The 18,318-nt window shown below is 40.7% G+C and overlaps 1 long non-coding RNA gene across 7 annotated transcripts in view; it reads left to right on the forward strand.

The window, feature by feature from the left end:
* Positions 1-15,981, forward strand: part of LOC118927728 (uncharacterized) — a 56,846-nt gene extending 40,865 nt beyond the window's left edge. For 5 of the 7 annotated variants that reach the window (XR_008994441.1, XR_008994439.1, XR_008994438.1 and 2 more), the window contains one exon: positions 6,931-8,427. This is a non-coding gene — a long non-coding RNA (uncharacterized LOC118927728). Of the gene's footprint in view, positions 1-6,930; positions 8,428-15,289 lie in introns of those variants that run through there. The other 2 variants (XR_008994440.1, XR_008994443.1) reach the window with 1 other exon arrangement.
* The last annotated feature ends 2,337 nt before the right edge of the window (positions 15,982-18,318 follow it).

Genomic DNA, 18,318 nt, shown 5'->3' on the forward strand with positions numbered 1-18,318 from the left:
GACTTTTGGGTGGGAAGGATGACTTGATACATCATATTCAAGAAAAGTGAAGGCCTATCACTTGTCCCATTCCATCTTATCACTATCCTGAAGGATCACCAGGTTTCTCTTTATCAACACTTAATGTATTATATTACTTTTCCTTTTTTTTGGCAATGGAAATGAAGGCTTATTTATATCACATGTCTGAGTTTCATTCTCACAGATATTATGTAAAATAGAAGAGTGAGGTTCAGAATATCAAATATTGTAACCTTTATCAAAGAAGGAGTCATCAGACTTCATGGAGTCTGATGTGACAATTATATCTAGACTAAACTTTCTGTTTTTTCTCAAGAGCCAGAACTTCTCCAACAGATACCTTCATCTAAGGAGGGAATGTTCTGAAGTTTTTCCTCTAATGTTAAGTCTCTGTTTGCATCTGATATGTCTCTGTGATTATGAATTTTCTACTTAAACTGTGCTCATTGTAGCAAACCTAGAGTAATGTTTAGTTAGTGACTTAATTCTCGACATAACACTGAGATCATCCTAAAAGTTTAGAAAACAGCAGGATCCCCCTTAAGAATGATCCTCTTAAAAATATGATCAGCCACTACTTTGCTGTATTAGGAATGTTTTCAGCTGTAAATAACAAGAGAGCTTTATTTCTCTCACATTAGATGAAGTATAATAGCAGATTTCAGGGCTGTCCAATGACTCAATAAGTTAATTAAGTTACATCTTGTTTGCATTTTTCTATTCAGGCATTCCTAACATCTGTGCTTCTTGCTTCATAGTCTCAAAATAGTTGCCACAGGTCCATTTATCATTTCTACATTGACTGCAAGAAGAAGAAAGGGGTGGTGACAGTGAACTCTGTAGTTTTCTCCTTTTAAAAAGAAGCAAAGCTCTTACAGAAGCCCTCTATTGTATTTCTGCTTATGTTATCATTTGTTAGAATATAGTCTCGACACCTACCCTAAAACCAATCACTGGTGAAGGGGAATAGCATTGCCATGATTGGTTAAAACCAGTTGATACTCATCCATGGGGAGGGGGTAGGAGGTTCCAAGGGAATCAACATTCTTTACATAAAGGTATCGGTGCTGATCACCAAAGCAAGAAATTGGAGAGAACAAAGGGAAAATGTTGTTCTGCCTGGAGTGATATTCTTCCCACCCTTTGCCCAGCTGGTTCCTTCTCCTTCTTTAGGTCTCTCTGTAAATGCCGTCTTATCAGAGGCCTCTCCTAACTGTGGATTCTGAACTAGGTCCCCTGATTATTTTTGATCACAGAAAACTGCCCACAGCATTCTTCTCAATTAGAAATTATGCATTTTTGCTGGTTTACTTGATTGTGTCCTCTTTGCCCTTATCCACCCCAAGAATGGTACCCCTTTGTGGAGAAAGCACTTTAATGGAAGTGCTTTGGTTTTGCTGAGCAAAACAGAAATCCTCTTCCATTATTGGGGGTTACAATTAAGAAAGAACTAAACTGATCTATACAATATTAAAGTTGTCTTTCTCTGGGGCCGAGGGCATGTTAGTTTATTGGAGGGCAAAAATTATTTTTCCCTGATATCTGAATCCCAGATAAAATTGGAAATTTGGACCTGGGGGAAGAGAGATGACAGTATCACAGGAGGTGGGTTAATCCCTAGAATAAGGTGGTGGGCTGAGTGTCGGAGAGGCACAAACACCAAGAACAATAATAATAGTAGTAAACAGTTAGTGGATGCTTAGTAAGCATCAGGCAGAAATCTATGTAATGCTAATAATGGTAATACTTAGGGTGACTCATTTAGTCTTCAAGATATTTCTGTGTGGTGGAAATGGGGTTTTGAATAGCCTGTGACGGCCACTCCTTCACCCAGGCGTCCACTTCTCGAGCCCATGCTCGGACAGCTGCCTCCCCTGGATCACAGATGGCTACTTTATAGGGTTACATTCTCCTTCTCTGATTGTTTCATTCCTCTCTATATCCTCAAGTTGTTGGTAAGTTTTGTTAAAGGCTATGGCTTGGTTTTTGCTGTGCTTTTTGAGTTTAGGGAGGGGCCTCTGGTAAAACATTTGAGGCAAATTTGGGCAGGTGACACTGGCTTACTGCAGTGATTCACAGTAATCTGGAGCAGCATGGCTAAGTGATGCATGACATCCAGTTCCTCAATATGGATTTGAGGAATATGCCTTCTTCAGAGATGGATGCCCAAGAACCTTAAAAAGGCATCCCACAAAAGTATGAAGTTATTCTTACATGGAAGCTTGAATTAGCATTGCCTGAACTTGTAAATAAGGACCTCAGAAGGCCAAGAACTTGGACATCTGATTGCATGATTCTCTGACATTGGTTTCCACCCTGGACTTAATGTAAATTGGACATAGCAACATAACCATATCCCACCTTACTGCTAATTCCAAAAACAACCCTTCATTCTACCCTGTCAACTCTTCCACACCAGGTCGAGGGGTTTGGATTGGTCAGGCTGCACAGAGCCTAACAGTGTCTGAGCAGCAGAAGCCCTTTAACAGCATGATGGCAGGACCAGACAGAGGTCCTCCAGCGGGGTGTACAGAGAGAAACCCCTATCTGGAGGATATGCTGAACTGGAAATTTCAGCTGCAGTTATGAAGATTTTTGATGTATCAGAAGCAGGAGAGAAATATCCTTTGCTGAAATACCGCAAAAGAGAGGATTGTTCTTCTATAATCCCTAGAATGTACTGTAAGGAAGTAGGAGGGATCGAAAGGCCCCTAACGCCCCACTCATAGCAGCTGGACGGCATTTCAGGAATCCAATGTAATGTGACGTGACAGTTAAATTTTGAGCTATTACAATTTACCAGACAGGATGTATTTAATTCTCACAACTCTGTGAATTAGGGATTATTCTCCCCGTTATACAGACTCCAGCATAACATTTCTTGTTGGAGGTAACATAGCTGCTCAATAGTAGAATTGCTAGAGCTGGGACAGAACCCACTCATAATGCTGTGCTTTTCTTTGTACTCTGTGTGGCTTTTATGCAAATTATCAATTCTCTTCCAGTGGGAGGCCACACAGGGCCAAAAATCCATGTGGATATTATTGTGATTCAAATGCTTAAAGGAAAATTCTGTGCATTGTGGATCATATACAAGTCACAGGCAGATCACTAACTAAGCAAGCAACCCAGAACTGATTTATCTTTACATGTGGAAGGAACAATCCCATAAACAATGTGTGCACAAAGCAGATTCACTTTTTACACATTAAAAAAAAAAATTCTGAAAGAATATAGGATATGGGAAAGAAATTCTTAAGATGTTATATTTATTACGAATATTTTGGTTAAAGCATATGTTTTAGGTCGGGGCTGCTAATAAAGTAACAAATTGAATAATGTAAGCCCAGTGTAAAATCCGGTAAGCACCAAATGACCTTGTGGTATACTTCAGCCTTCCGGTTCGCTTTCTACTTCTCGGCTACCCTACAATTGTCCCAGCATTACTCAATCCCAAGCCACTGTTGACGGTTGGGAAGAATTTCCCGTAAAGTTCCCCGATTATTTCCCATTTCTTTTCATTCCCTGCCCACATTAGGCCTGGTAAATTGGCAGTTATCTCACAGCCAGGACACTGGGAAGGGAGGGCCCACAGGAACACACACTACTACACTGCCCTGCACTCTTCAGCCCACATGTCCCCTGTCACTGATGGGACCACAGGCTTTGGGGGTTTGGGTTTTGTTATTTTCTGCAACACACCGTGATGGAATGCCCACTACTTACCAGACATTGTGTAGGTAAAGATCAGAGCACGAGACTGATCCAGATCCTGCTTTCAGAGAGCTTAGGTTCCCTTGGAGCAGAGAGAAAATAAACAAAATGTAGAGATAAGCCACTGGGGGAGTGAGGACTCTATTGCCAAACACAATAGCGGATGAGATGAAGAGTGATGGGGTGGATTGGTTTTAATGTGTGCTGCCAGGTGGGGAAGGCTACTCGGACTGGGTTTTCTTTAAACTGAAATCTACCTGAGAAGGAGCCAGGTCAGGCTTTGACCTACTTGAACCTCCAGTTAGCAGGGACACCACTGGCAAGTCCCTAAAACTCTGAGACTCAGCTTTTTCCTCTCCAAAAGAAGAAATGTAACTTCATAGAACTGTGGGGAACACTGGAAAATAACTTTATGTATGGGAAGAGAGTTGCCATATTCAGTCACTGAATTTAGAATGTAAATTATTCCAGTAAACACAATTCCTACAGATTATAAAAGGGCAATACAAAGACCTGTTGTTTTTGTTATTATTAGCACCCCCCCCCTTTTTCCAAAATGCCTTCTGGGGAGTGTTCTGAAGGCCACTTAAGCCGAATGTGGAAAAAATAGCACAACGCTCATTTTCTGTCTGTACTTTCCCCGTCCCAGCGCTCTCTGTGTTAGGCAATGCTGTAACGTCCTAACATTCCAACAGGAATTTTTGTGGTAACCTTTGAATCATTGTTCTCCTTGACTCTTAACATCCACGTGGACGCTCAAAGTACCCTTGGATCCTCTAGATGGACAAGGGCAGAACAAAACTGCACGAGTTCTTGAAACAAGCACTTCTTGCCTGGGTGATGTTAAATTATTTATCTCTCTGCAGTTCATCTATAAAGTGGGGATAATAATAGTACCTACTTCTTAGGATAGTTGTTGTGAAGCATAAATGGTTTACTACATCTAAAGCACTTCAAATAATAAGTCCTCCATAAATTTTGCTTATTTTATAAACCATTTCCTGCCTCTATCTCTTCTTTCTTATCCCTTATCCAGGGCTTTGCTATCTCACTTAAACTGTTGCCAACTCCCTGTGTACAGCCGGTCCACAGAATAATCTTAATTGCCTGTAATTCCTTCCTTCATTCACTTCACAAATATTTACAAAGCACATACTATTTATGTGTGGTTTTACTAGCTGCTATGGCAGATTCCTAAAATAGAAAACACAGTCTGCATTGGTAAGGTCAGAATCCAGCAGAGGAAAAGGAATCATATACATGCAAAATGCTAAGCAACAATATCGGTTAAACAGCCATACAAATTGATACGAGGAGTCACATGATATTACCTGTGAATTTCCCGCTTAGCAAACATACAAGCAATTCTTTTCTACTTTAATCATTTACATGCTGGTGTTCAGGCTTATGCAGTATTTATTCAATTTTCCCTTTGCTCCTTATACTAATCCTCTCATTAGATTAAAGTACCTTTGAGAAGAGAGGGCAACTACAGCCGAGTAGTTAGTGCGTAGGCTCTGGGGGCAGAAGCATCTCTGCTCTGCTGTTGCTCACTGTGATATGTTGGAAAAGTTGCTCAGCTTATTTGAGCTTCATTTCTCCTTTATAAAAAGGGGATAACAGTACTTTTGGGGGTTAATATGAAGATTGAACACAATAATCCACGTAAATCCTTAATGCAAAGTCTGGCATTTTAAGTGCTCAACACACATAAGCTGTAATCACAATTGCTTTTTGTAGAGCACGTAGTAAGTGCAAACTCAATACAATTCCCAGGGTGTCTAGAACAGTGCTTTGCAACCAGTGGACAATGAATTAATTCTGTTGTTATGCAGGCTATGGACAATGAAAACTCCACCCTCACCCTCAAAATCTTAAGATGCGTGATACCTTAATATTTACTAAAACAAGACATGAAAACTTGTAGGAATTACTGATATTGAAACCAGTAACCAGTGTTCTCCCAGCAAGTATCTTGTTTCAGAACATTTTTCTACTGATATTATCTAATTTAGTAGAATACCAAATGTTTTACTGCAAGACCCTAAATGACATAAACAAATGTATCAGATTCTATAGCATGTAAAAAGGATAAAGCAAAGTAGAAGCTTTTTCCTGTAACACATCTTTTCTTTACAAGGAGAGCAGAATAATTTAAAAGTTCACAAATGCTATTCTCTTTAGAAATTGGATGATGGATCTTTCAGTTTTTGGTGGGATACCAATTCTCAAATAACTTCAAATGTAGATCTGTAATTAAGATCAGAAATTTTAACCACAGAAACATATGTTCTTGATATTCTCCACTATTTCTCTTCATTTCTTTGATTCTTTTACTCCTATATTGCATATATATGTATATATATATATATATATATTCTGTGTACCCTATGTATTTTCATTGACAGTGAATATATAGGACTTGGAATGATAAATTGCTATAGGCTGCTGCTTTTGGGTAAATATAGGCATCCAAGGAACCATAGAGATGTTTCCTTCTCTTTCCCTGCTCCAAGGGAGCCTAAGATATAAAGATTCACCTTTCCCATTCTTGGAAATTCTATCTGCCTCTGAAAACCAATAAAAAAATTTTTTTTTATAAAGCCATGGTTTATGGAACTCCAGAAATCACTGTCAGGGGCCACTTGAAAATGAATCTTCAGTGAACTGATACCTGAATCAGAAAGAGTGATCATCCGTGGTGCTCAGGCATGTGAGGCCAGCTGACTCCTGGTTTTGCTTTACGAGAAGCAGAGGACAGGAAGAGATGACTAGGGGTCCCCATCGCTATACAGGCAAGGCCCAGAGAGCAGCCGCCTTGCTCAAGAGAGGCCTGACATCCATGTACACAGTGGCTCAGGGTCGAAGGGGATGTCCTGAATGTTTCCACACCTGGATTAAGTACCAGAAATCAAGTTATTAGACCTAAAACCTGGAGACCCCTGTAGCGGTACCAACCCCAAAACACCAAGGTTGAACTCTAAGGAACATTTCTTCCATCCAAACTGAAATGTTGGGAAAAAGAGGGAAAAAATGGGTTTTGTAACCTATAAGCTGAGTCACACTGCTGATTGCATTTTATTAAACTTGGGTAAAAAATGTACACTTTGTAAAATTGCTGCTTTCTACACTTTTGCATTTTCTTATTTCTCCTTCGTTCTCTAATAAAAACACTTTTTAAATTTTAAAACACAGGAACTCTTCATGATCTCACTCTCCTAAGAGTCCATTCTGTGGAAGCAACTAAGCAAGGCACAGATATTCAGAGAAAAATAATGTGATGAGAAAATATACCAATTTTTTTCTTCAAACCTGGAGGTGTTAAAGAAGGGGTTTGGAAAGAGGAAAGAGCATAAGACACTGGAGAAATGTTCCTTAAGAGCACCATGTGTGTTCCCTTCTATAAACATAACCCAAAGCGGAATATTCTATAAGGTGGGATGGCCAAAGCCAAATCAGCACTCCAGGCGAAAATGACACTTCCTTCCTGGTTTTAGGAGACAGAACCCTGAAGTCCATGTACTTTTAAACATCTTTAAAGTGCAATCACTTCTCATACCTACTGAGCCTGAAGTGTGATTTTGAGTTGTTTTTAGACATAGAACGCAAGCTATTACACCTGTGTGTTTACTGAACTTTTTATAGATGTGTATTTTCTGAGCAGCCACTGATACTGTCTTCCGTGAGTACACCCTGTTCTGTGCCTGGAAAAGGTTTGCTGCCTCTCTGTGGTTGCCTTAAATGTCAAGGCTGCTGCGGTAGGCACAGCCCCTCCTCCCATGGCGGGGCTGTGTGCAAACCCACTAGCATTAATATAGAAGCAAAGTTCTTGGGGAACAGAATTGATAGTAAAATGTCCTTTTATGCATAAACCTTGTCAGAACTCTGTCTGCTTTGACGCTGAGCTCACTCAGCTTTAAACATGTAACACCAGTTAATCACACAATTGTTGGGAGATGCAAAGTCGCTGTATAATTACTGATGTTTTCAAAGGAATTAGCTTGTAGTGACTATGAACAACATGTTCTGTTTTGTGGAAACTATGCAATTAACTTGTCCGAGGCTAATAAATTAAGTGTAGCATAAGCTCATATAACAGCTGCTGGGAAGGAAGGGCTGGCTGGCAGTGCATTTACTGAGATCCCTTTGAACTTACTAGCCTCTATTGTCAATGCAGAGATAGGTGTGTCCTGCTTTAAGGAAGTTATGCACAGGACCACATTGCTTAAATAGATATTTTTGGAAGTTGGAATATACTGGGTTAGGGGAGAGTAAGTGAGGTCAGAATGTAGGAGGAAAAAGAAGTGAAAATCATGCTAAATTATTAGACACCAATTTGGAGCTGAAATAGAATAAAATATGTGACTCTATACTGTGAATCCACACTTGCAGATGACACTTGCACAAATATAGTTGAAAAGTGATTTATCAGGAACACATCTATTGCAATCAGAAAGACATCTCTGTATCACGGCCAGAAAGTTCTTGATTACTTACAAGGGATTAAAAGACTCTTTAACTCCTCTTTGATGTCTTCTGCCCATTCAGATTTAATTTAGGTAATAATTGGCCTAGATTTGGTTGAAAAGAGGAAACAGTCCTCAAGTTCATTGCTGCAATGGGAAGTTGGAGAGGATTCCGAAAGAGCTTACTGATCACCTTTGGGCCTCTTAGAATTCAGCTTTTGTTTGTTTTCAGGAGAAGACCTGGTGTTGCTCAGCTTACGTAACAATTGCTGGAACTGGAGGGCCCATAGTGCCCAGCTCTGAGATGGGGCTAGGAACCCTGGGGTCTTGGTGAACTCCCAGCTTCCAAACAGGACACTCCATTAGCGTGTAAATGTCAGGGAAGAGGAGGGTCCCTCTTGTCATGTGACAATGTTCATAAACCAAAGTTCAACTCTGGCTGGTCTGGCTGGCACAATGACTGGAAAGAAGAGTTTTCTTTCCCTGTATCTTTTGCTTGTCTGGAAATAATAAAGTCATACATCTTAGACATGTGCCAGCAACCTAAGAAATGATCCATTCACTTATGGAGGTAGGTAGCATACATGCTTATTTAGAAACTGCACTCCCCACCCCAGTTTTCCTGCAATTGCCTTCCCACCCTTCAACATTGTGCATATTACCAGTGGAAACATGGGAGGGAGGTACGATTGTTGTCTAACTGGTAGTGAGACAGAGGCAGTACTCTCTTATGGCATCAGCGAACCAGTGTCCCAGGCGGCTGTGTAAAGACTTCAAACCAAATATCTTCTTTTTGATGGAACCTTCTGCTCATGAGTTGGAGCATTTCCCCCTACATAACGGAGTACATCCAGTATAGTAAAATGTCATTTCATGTTTTTCACTGAAGTAAGACCTAGTGGCCAGTATAACAAGAAAAGGGACTATAGAACAGGTGGCATTCTCTTGATTACTTTTATATTTTAAAATAAATACAGAGTTACTTAGTTTTAGAATAAAAGAAATTTTATTTCTGACTACTTAGACATACAGCAGAATTGTAAATTGTGTAAATATGGCAAATAAAGCTCATATCTTTAACAGAATGTAACTATTGATTACATTACACTCAAAAAATTAATTTTGTAGAGTAAGAGTATTCATTTAGCTGAAACTATTCTGAGTTGATTTTACAATTCATTTTCATTCCTAAATTTGTAGCCCCTGCCTTTCAAAAGTTAGAGTTATGCTACTTCACTTTAATGAAAGACATCCATTAGTACTTGTTATCCCCTACCAAATGAAATCCAAAGAGGATTTTACAAAGAAAGGCATAAAGTGAAAATAGTGGTCAGCATTCGTTTTGCATTGAGCCTTTATAGATGCAGCGCGCACCCCGAACAATGAGAATGGCCCCGCCAGGCTGCATTCTGGGAACCATGTTCAGCATCTCAGCATCAAGGGCCAGAGCTCTGAACTGTGTCTGTGAGCAGCTGTGCTTTATCTCAATTTATTTCTTGCAGCCATTAGCAACATGTGTCCTAAGGTATCAGAAAAGCCTAAGAGAGGTTATATTTTGGGTCTGGGAAAACTAACACAATTTTCCACATAAGTTAATGGTAATGTTTCATTGCTTTACATCACTTTGTAGATCCTTCTTTAAGAAAATATTATCCTTTGCTTAGCAGATTTATAATTATGTGTTTATCCTGTTAGAAAAGCAGCTGGAGGTCATTAATATGGAAAAGGTTTCCTGGATGCACAGTTTGGTTAGCTGATCGCAAAATTTAAGGATGATAAGAGTATTTAGAGTTTATAACATTCAATGCCTTCAAAGCCAGTAGATTTTAAAAAAGTGTCTCTCAAACCTTTCTCTCTTCTTCCAACACACAGAATTGCTGCACACATGCTTGGTGACTATCTTGGGCAGAAAAAGTCAATTAGCAGAAAACGTCATAGAAACACATCACAACCTCTTATGGCACATGTGTGTACTTTTTGTAATTATAGAAATTATATAATTCTTACATAATACTTGCTTCCACTTATACCTCCTTTGATTGGGATCATGTCTTATTCACTTTTGTATACTAACAATTTGATTGGTATTTAGTAGGTTATCAGTATCAATATTCTTGCTAAATAAAATGAATGGGTGAAAAAAGTAAGAAAATGGGTACAGAGATGACTATTATCCTTTAAGGTCACCCTTGCATATGTTTCCTCTTAATAGAAATTAAGCTACTCACCACCACGACTTTGTGAATAATTAAGCTACCAGCTTTCCTCATCTCCATTGATGCCAGGAAGAACATTTTTTATTTATGCATAACTGTGTAACCCCATCGTTCATTGCCTGATAACCACCCCCCTGCCCCACCTGTTGAGGAGGACTAGTGACTCCACAGCATCAGTTGCTCTTTCAGTACAGCGATGTTTGCAGCTGTGTTTGGGGGGAGTATGAGCTTTTGAGTGTGCTCAGAGGTGGGCCAGAGTCAGACTCGGAGAGGTGGAGGGAAGAAGGCTGAACAGAAACCCCAGTTCCTCTGACAGCAGTTCTTCTTTAGTCTGCTTTATATATTAAGGTTCTGTGCCAGATTCTGACTGAGATATAGGTACACCATTGAGACAGTTTGGAGCCTGAGTTCCTGATACACAAAGTATTACACGGAAAGGTTTACCCTCTGAAGTCGGTGAAAGAAGACAAGCTTGAGTTCTCCTAATACCCAGGCTAACTTTTGAGGCATCAAAGCAAAACATATTAAAACATATTGAAAGATAATTCTGGCATTTCTGGATCCCTTCCAGCAAAGTGCACTGACAGCTTTGTTCAAGGATATTTGCAAAACTGCTGTGGGTAGGGAGCAGATTTGCTTATTCTCCAGGATAATAAAGCCAGTTTCCTTCCCTTCCTGGAGATAATCCAGGGTGATGAAGATGGTAACTCCCTCTTAGTCAGAATGAAGACTTGTTTCTTAATCAGACTACTAGAGATAATGCTTCTCTCGTTAGGGGTGGATAGGCAAATTTACTAGCAGCTCCTTTAATAGACTGGGATTGTTCCAAGCTCAAGGTTCCTTCCTCTGACACAAACCCACTGTGAGTGCAGTGTCTACCTGGGCCTACCTCTGCATCACTGCCATAGGACTTGGGGGGGTAAGAAGAACCAGTGTGGACATGGAGCCCATGCTGTCTGCTGTGCCATGTGTAGCAAGCTGTACAAACACATTTGGGTTCATTGTCTCCTTACTGGCTGAATCCATGAAGTTTGGCAAACTGCTCGAGCAGCTGTAGTAGTGACTGCTGTTTAGGATCTGCTCAGCTGCTTGACAGATAGGATCTTCACCTTTAAAAAAAATTTTTAATTTTGGTATCATTAATGTACAGTTACATGAGCAACATTATGGTTACTAGACTCCCCCCATCATCAAGTCCCCACTGCATACCCCATTACAGTCACTGTCCATCAGTGTAGTAAGATGCTACAGAGTCACTACGTGTCTTCTCTGTGTTGTACAGCCCTCCCCATGCTCCCCCCTACATTATGTCTACTAATTGTAATGCCCCCCTCTCCCCCCTTGTCCCTCCCTTCCCACCCATCCTCCTCAGTCCCTTTCCCTTTGGTAACTGTTAGTCCATTCTTGGGTTCTGTGAGTCTGCTGCTGTTTTGTTCCTTCAGTTTTTTTCTTTGTTCTTATACTCCACATATGAGTGAAATCATTTGATACTTGTCTTTTTCCGCCTGGCTTATTTCACTGAGCATAATACCCTTTAGTTCCATCCATGTTGTTGCAAATGGTAGGATTTGTTTTCTTCTTATGGCTGAATAATATTTCATTGTGTATATGTACCACATCTTTATCCATTCATCTACTGATGGACACTTAGGTTGCTTCCATTTCTTGGCTATTGTAAATAATGCTGCAATAAACATAGGTGTGCATATGTCTTTTTCAAACTGGGCTGCTGCATTCTTAGGGTTAATTCCTAGGAGTAGAGAATCTTCACCTTTTTAAAGAGTTTTGACCAGGAGTATCTTACCTGAAAGACAAATTCCTCCTTTAGCTATGCTTGTCACTTTATAGAAGAGCCCTTAGTCATGGGATAGACTTAGTAAGAGTATTCATAATGACTTCAGGTACTCATAATGACATTTGGGTCCATGTGTGTCCTATATACAACTACATTCAAAACAAAACTACTGTTGTTCATGTTTCTCTTTCTGCTAGTTTAAGGAGCATTTTTTTTCCTTCTGTCCATCAAAGGAAATACTTTGGACATGGGATCCTAGTCTAGTTCTAAAAACAATGTTCTTAAGTTTTATCGCACTCAAGACTCACCTGGAGATCTTGTCACAAAAGCAGATTACTGGGTCCCAGATCCAGGGGATCACATTCAATGGGTCTGGACAGGACTAAATCACACTGTCCAGTAGTAAGACCTCAGCTGATTCTGATAGGGAGAAACAGAGTGTCCACATTCTGATACATTAACTTTGCATTTCACCCCTGCTTCAGTTCCAAAATACTGAAACCACTTCAGAGTTTTCTTTGTAAGACCCAACTATTTTTGTTTTTCAGCAATTATGGTAGATATTCCTGACACAACCGGTCCAGAAGTTATACCTTGGGGCCAAGTTATTCTTCAATATAATGTCTTGGACAGTAAATCATCTTTTAATTTGTGCCTTGGTATAGAATGCAGGCTTGCAGTGCCAACTTGAAGCTAAACTAAGTCTTTCCACTTGCCAAAAAAATTAAAAGCATGCCTGTAAGACTATGGAGTTTCTTTATTTATATGCTGTCAATTAGCTTTCACATCTGGGAAGCCTTCTGGAATTTTCTGTGCAGGCTGATGTTCATTTATTTTAGGGTGGGCTTGTGGTGCATGAGTTAATTTTAACATCTATTTTGCTGGTAACCCTGAAACCTGGTTGGTTGTGTGATTTGACTGAAGTGGGTGATCTCCACCCACAATCATATGTTGAAGCCCTCATACCTCCAAATGTGACTGTATTTGGAGATATAGTCTTTAAAGAGGTAATTCCGTTAAGATGAGGTCATTAGGCTGGGCCATCATCCACTATGGTGTCCTTAGAAGAAGAGGAATTGTGGACACAGACATATCAGAAGACCACGCGAAGAAAGGGAGAGGATGGGCAGCCATATGCCTCAGAAGACCTGCTGCTGAGTACACCCTCGTCTTGCTCTCTCACTTTCACAACTGTGAGAAAATACATGTCTGTTGTTTAAGCCACCAGTCTGTGGTCCTCTGTTACTGTAGCCCTAACCAACAAGCACAATGTGTCCAAGGGGCCCTCAGCATAGGCCCCTATACATTAAGTTTGCTTGCATTCCTTCTGCCTGAGTTAGAGGGCATCTTCAGTGGGTCAATCATTAGACAACACCAATTATATTAAGATTCTTGTTTTTCTCTGCTACTAAGTCTCTTTGGATAGTACCTAAGAACCCCAGCCTTAAGCAACAGAATTACTAGATCGTCTCAGTGGGTATTTCTTTCAAATGAAGGGATCTAGTGGGCAGACAGAGTTGACTGACTTATTCTATAAGTGTTTTTGGGCTGCCTACCATGTGCCAATGTGTTGTATGTTCAGGTTTGTATGTTCAGCAATTTGAGTTAAGCAAAGTTCAGGTTCTAATGAAACTTACATTTAGTATGTGTGTCTGTGTGTAATGTGTAGAAAATACACACTTAACTATATAATATGCCAAGTGAAAATAAAGTAGGATAAGAAGAAGGCTGGGATTGAGTTTGGGGGCTAGGAAGAGGATATTTTACATAGCACGGTCAGAAGGGTTTCTCAGAGGAGAGAACTTTTATGCAGTCTGCATGAAGCAGGGGATGTGTAGTTTCAGAGGTATACCACCCAGATCACCCTTCAAGGAGGAACTTTCTACCCTAGCTGCTAGAGAGCTGTCACCAGACAGCCTTCAGTGTCAGAGCTCCCAGGGATTGTCTCAGCTGCAGAGAACCTCTCAGGGGCACCTCCTTCCTGCTGGTGGCTCATGTCCAGTGCCTGATCAAGGTAAAGGTATAAAAGTCCCAACAGGACCTGCCTGACAGGAGAGTTCAGTTTCAGAGTCTCGCTTGGGGCCAGCTGAGCCTGTTGAGCCTACATCGCTTCCTGCACCGCTGATTGCGACACCCCTCAAAAACGTCCTATGTGCAGAAGTCTTTCAGAGTGAGAGAACCCGATCTGTGATGGGAGGGAGCCATGGGGACATCCACAGAAGAGGGTTTCCTTGCAGAAAAGACAGTAAGGTCAAAGGCCATGAAACCAGTACACTTACAGTACTGCATGACTCCACAAAAAGGGACGGGTAAAACCTGCCTGGCTTTGTGTGGTCATCCAAGAGGGACTAGTGATGGGTAGTACAGAGCTGGCCAATGAAAGTATTAGGGTAGGAACTTCCTTGTAGAGGGTAGTCAAAAACTTCCTAGAGAGGAGGAAATAAAAAAAAGGAGTCACAGAAATGGAGGTGGTTTTGGGTTTAAATTAAAATGTGACTCTAACAGTCTTCCTGGAGACTTCCAGGACCCGGGGCCTGTGGTTTCTCCCATGGGTGGAGGGTCACCATGCTCCGCAGATTCAGGGACACACAGTTTTCAGGCCCAAATCCCACATCTCCGCTCTAACTCGCCCCTGCCACATCTTCCCTCTCCCCTCCTCCCTTCTGTTCTTTGACTGCAGTCTTATTCTGCATCCTCATTTTCACATTCCAGGCTCTCAGAGCAGAAGGGAACAGCTTTGTCCAGCCTAGGACGTGCATCCGTCTATTAGGGTTTAAAAATACTGTTAGTTGTAAAGAGATTTTGGAAGTTAATCACAGAAAACAAGAATGCCTCCACAACACTGACCCCCCCAAATAGCAAAATAAAGCACAATGCCTGGAAACAAGCTCAAAGAGAAGATGGCCATAGAACAATTTCTTTACAAAGGGAAATAATTTCAAAATTAAGTCCTCTCTTTATTTACATAGGATATAGGGAAGAAGGTGTGCATGAAAATTAGGTTGAATTTCATGTGAGTATACAGAACACCACAGTATGTGCTCTGATTTTCAAACCATTATTACTTTTCTCTCCAGTTACCTCTGTGCCAGGGTGTAAGTTCAAACTCCTGAATGCCAGAGCAGAATGGACTCTGACCGCCTGTGTGACGAGCGTGAACCATGCGTGTGGGTGGTGAGGCTGCACTGTCGGCTTGGGAGTATTTTTGGCTCTTTGTTCCTCAGAGCAATTCTTTCCTGCTTACCTCTCACAACCCACAAGGATGGTGTGACACAACCTATTTATGGTTGATGATGGAAGTTCAGGATTTCTTCCGAATAAGAACAGGTCCTAGGGCCCATAGGGGCATTAGGGAAAACAAGAGATGAGGAGTTGGACTTGATCACCAGAACGTTTTCATCACCCCCAAAGAAACAGTTGTTCCCCTTTGCCCCTCCCCCAGTCCCTCATGACCACTTACCTGCTTTCTGTCTCTCTGGATTTGCCTATTATCTACTATATATTTTAAATCACTTTTAGTTTAATACTTCACTAACGTTTAAAAATCTTCCCTCTTCGCTCCAAATATGCTTTATAGCTTAATTTAAATAACTGTCTACTAAGCTGAAACTCTTCAAATTTAGGGAGATTCAGTGAAAAGCCATGTATTTGATTCCATAAATCCTTACAGTGAAAAATATACAAAGCTTCTTGTTTAGTTTCTCCTCTTTTATTTTGATTTTTTAAATATAAATCTAATTCAAGGGTATGGAATACTAAAGAAAGAAAAGGAATATGAGAAGCACGCAGAGAAGGAGGAAGAGGAGGAGGCAAAGGACTAGGAACAGTATCATAGAGGAAAGAAAATTAAATTGAAGCAACTGAAGAAGACACAGCCACTGACTTGATACTTAAAAAAAACAAAAAGCACCCCCTACTCTGTAAACAAAAAGGGATGAAAACAGAATCAGATCTCACAGATATTTTTTAAGCTTTACAGTGTAGGACAGAGGCCCTTAAGGCACTTTTCAAAGAACCCCTCCATTTCCATGTTAAGCACTAATTCCTTTCACTATGACATCTGATTTGGGGTCTGCATTTTAAATGCTGTTTTAGCCACGAGGAAAGAGAATACAGCAATTTCATAATTTTGAGAAAATAAGAACATCCTTTTACTCCTTATAAGGTTTTGGAGATCAGAAACATCTTTTTACCTGTGACCAAAAGAAAAAAATTTGATTAAAAGTGCTATTATGAGTTTCTATTGTATAAGGGTAATTTGAGACTGACTAGGAACAGACCGCATAACACCAAGTGTACTGGAACAGCATGTAACGGAGAGAAGTCTACCGCCTGTCTTTCTTGATTCCCAAGCCTAAGAAACTTTGTTTTGTATGATTTCTTCAAAGAAGATTAACTGAAATTCTATATATTAAATCTTAACTCCAAAATAACATTCCTATCACAAACTGTGGATGAGAAATGTTGCTTCTAAAGGTTTTGGTATTGCAAAATAATAAATTGAATGTTAAAAACAAACAAAACACAGAGAACTTGTCTTTTGTTCTAGGCTTGACTACTAGGAAGGGTTTCAATTAAAAGCCATAGCTTCAGACGAAAGGATGTTCATTTATAAGTTTCGATGGGAATGAGTAACATAGAAGAAGCAATTTTAGAAGATTTACAGGAGAATGATGGGAAGGCATTTATGCTGGATTAAAGATGGTAGCAAATCCCCTGATACTCCTTTGTAGAAAGATGGGATCTGTTGGATCCAGGCAAATCTTAGTGACCTCCTTGACCAAGGGAGTTCAGTGCCGGGGATCCTGGGTGATCCTGGGTGATCCTGGGTGACTTCCAAAGCTAGGTCAGGAGTCTTGCAGGTTCCTCTCTGGTCCCTTGGAATGTTATGTTTGCTTTCTGCTGTTCAAACTTTCCCTCTTAAGTTACTGCCTCTTAGGATCCAGTGGTGATGCACTGAGGAGACCCAGCCACACTGAGAGACAGGGTGTGGGTGCTTGGGTTAACAGCCAGCTAGCTCTCAGCTGACAGCAACAGCCTGCTGTCCTGGACATCCATATATATATATAGTCCAGCAAATACCTGGACTGTAACTGTATGAGGAACTCCAAGGAGAACTGCCCAACTGAATCCTCTTGAATTCCTAACACCTCACATTGTAAGCAAATAAAATGGTTGTTCTAAGCAGCTATATTTTGGGGTAATTTGTTATGCCAGAAGTGTTCACTGGAACAGCCCTGGTTTTGCCAGACAGCTCTAACAACCTCTCTCACATCAGGCTTTTTATGAAGAAATTGCTGGATTTGCAAGGATAGAACTCAGTTTGAAAACTTGCAACAAACAAGTCATCTAATTAGGAGGTAGTACTATAATGTTAAAGTGAACTTTTAAAGATTTTGTTGCCTGGTGAAGAATCTCCTTAAGCCTCTGTCTCTTATGTCTTCATTACATCTAACAGTTAAAAAAAATAACAACTGCATAACAATATCCTTTATCTTCACTCTGTTCTTGATCCGAATGCTCTTAGACTGTAGGAGTCAGTACTCCACCTGCTTGAACTTTGCTCCAGATGCCCTGCACTCACCCCTCTTCCTGGGAAGCACCGCCCTTGATGACAGCACTCCCCAGGCCTGCTAGGATTTCAGCAGCCCCTGTTCCGAGCTGGCTCCAGGGAGACTGTCCTGATCATGACCTGCTGGCACCACAACCTGTGTGTGACTAAATGCTGATTTGCTTAAAATATCTCTGACTCTAGTCCAGGCCACCTCCATGCTGCGGCCTCCTCCTCTTCCACTTCCTCTTCCTTGTCCTCCTTACCTAATCAGGGCTTGAGGGATTTATTTAACCAACATTAGCCCAAATCTTAGGAATGGGTTTCTTGCTGCCATATCAATCAGCCCCATCCCCTGTTTGCAATCCTCTCCATCAAGCTTGAAGCGTATTTCAGTCCCTGTTTCCATAAAGCTCTGCACAGGTCTTGGGTAGGAGACAAAGTTCACCACCAGTCTATTTGAACACCCCGTTGTGTAAATGCCACAGTTTTGCTTCACCATTAAATCATTGAGCTTTAACAGGCATCTCAAAGTATACAGATATCATCTCTGTG

The sequence above is a fragment of the Manis pentadactyla genome, chromosome 16 (genome assembly GCF_030020395.1).
Source record: "Manis pentadactyla isolate mManPen7 chromosome 16, mManPen7.hap1, whole genome shotgun sequence".
Taxonomy (NCBI): Eukaryota; Metazoa; Chordata; class Mammalia; order Pholidota; family Manidae; genus Manis; species Manis pentadactyla.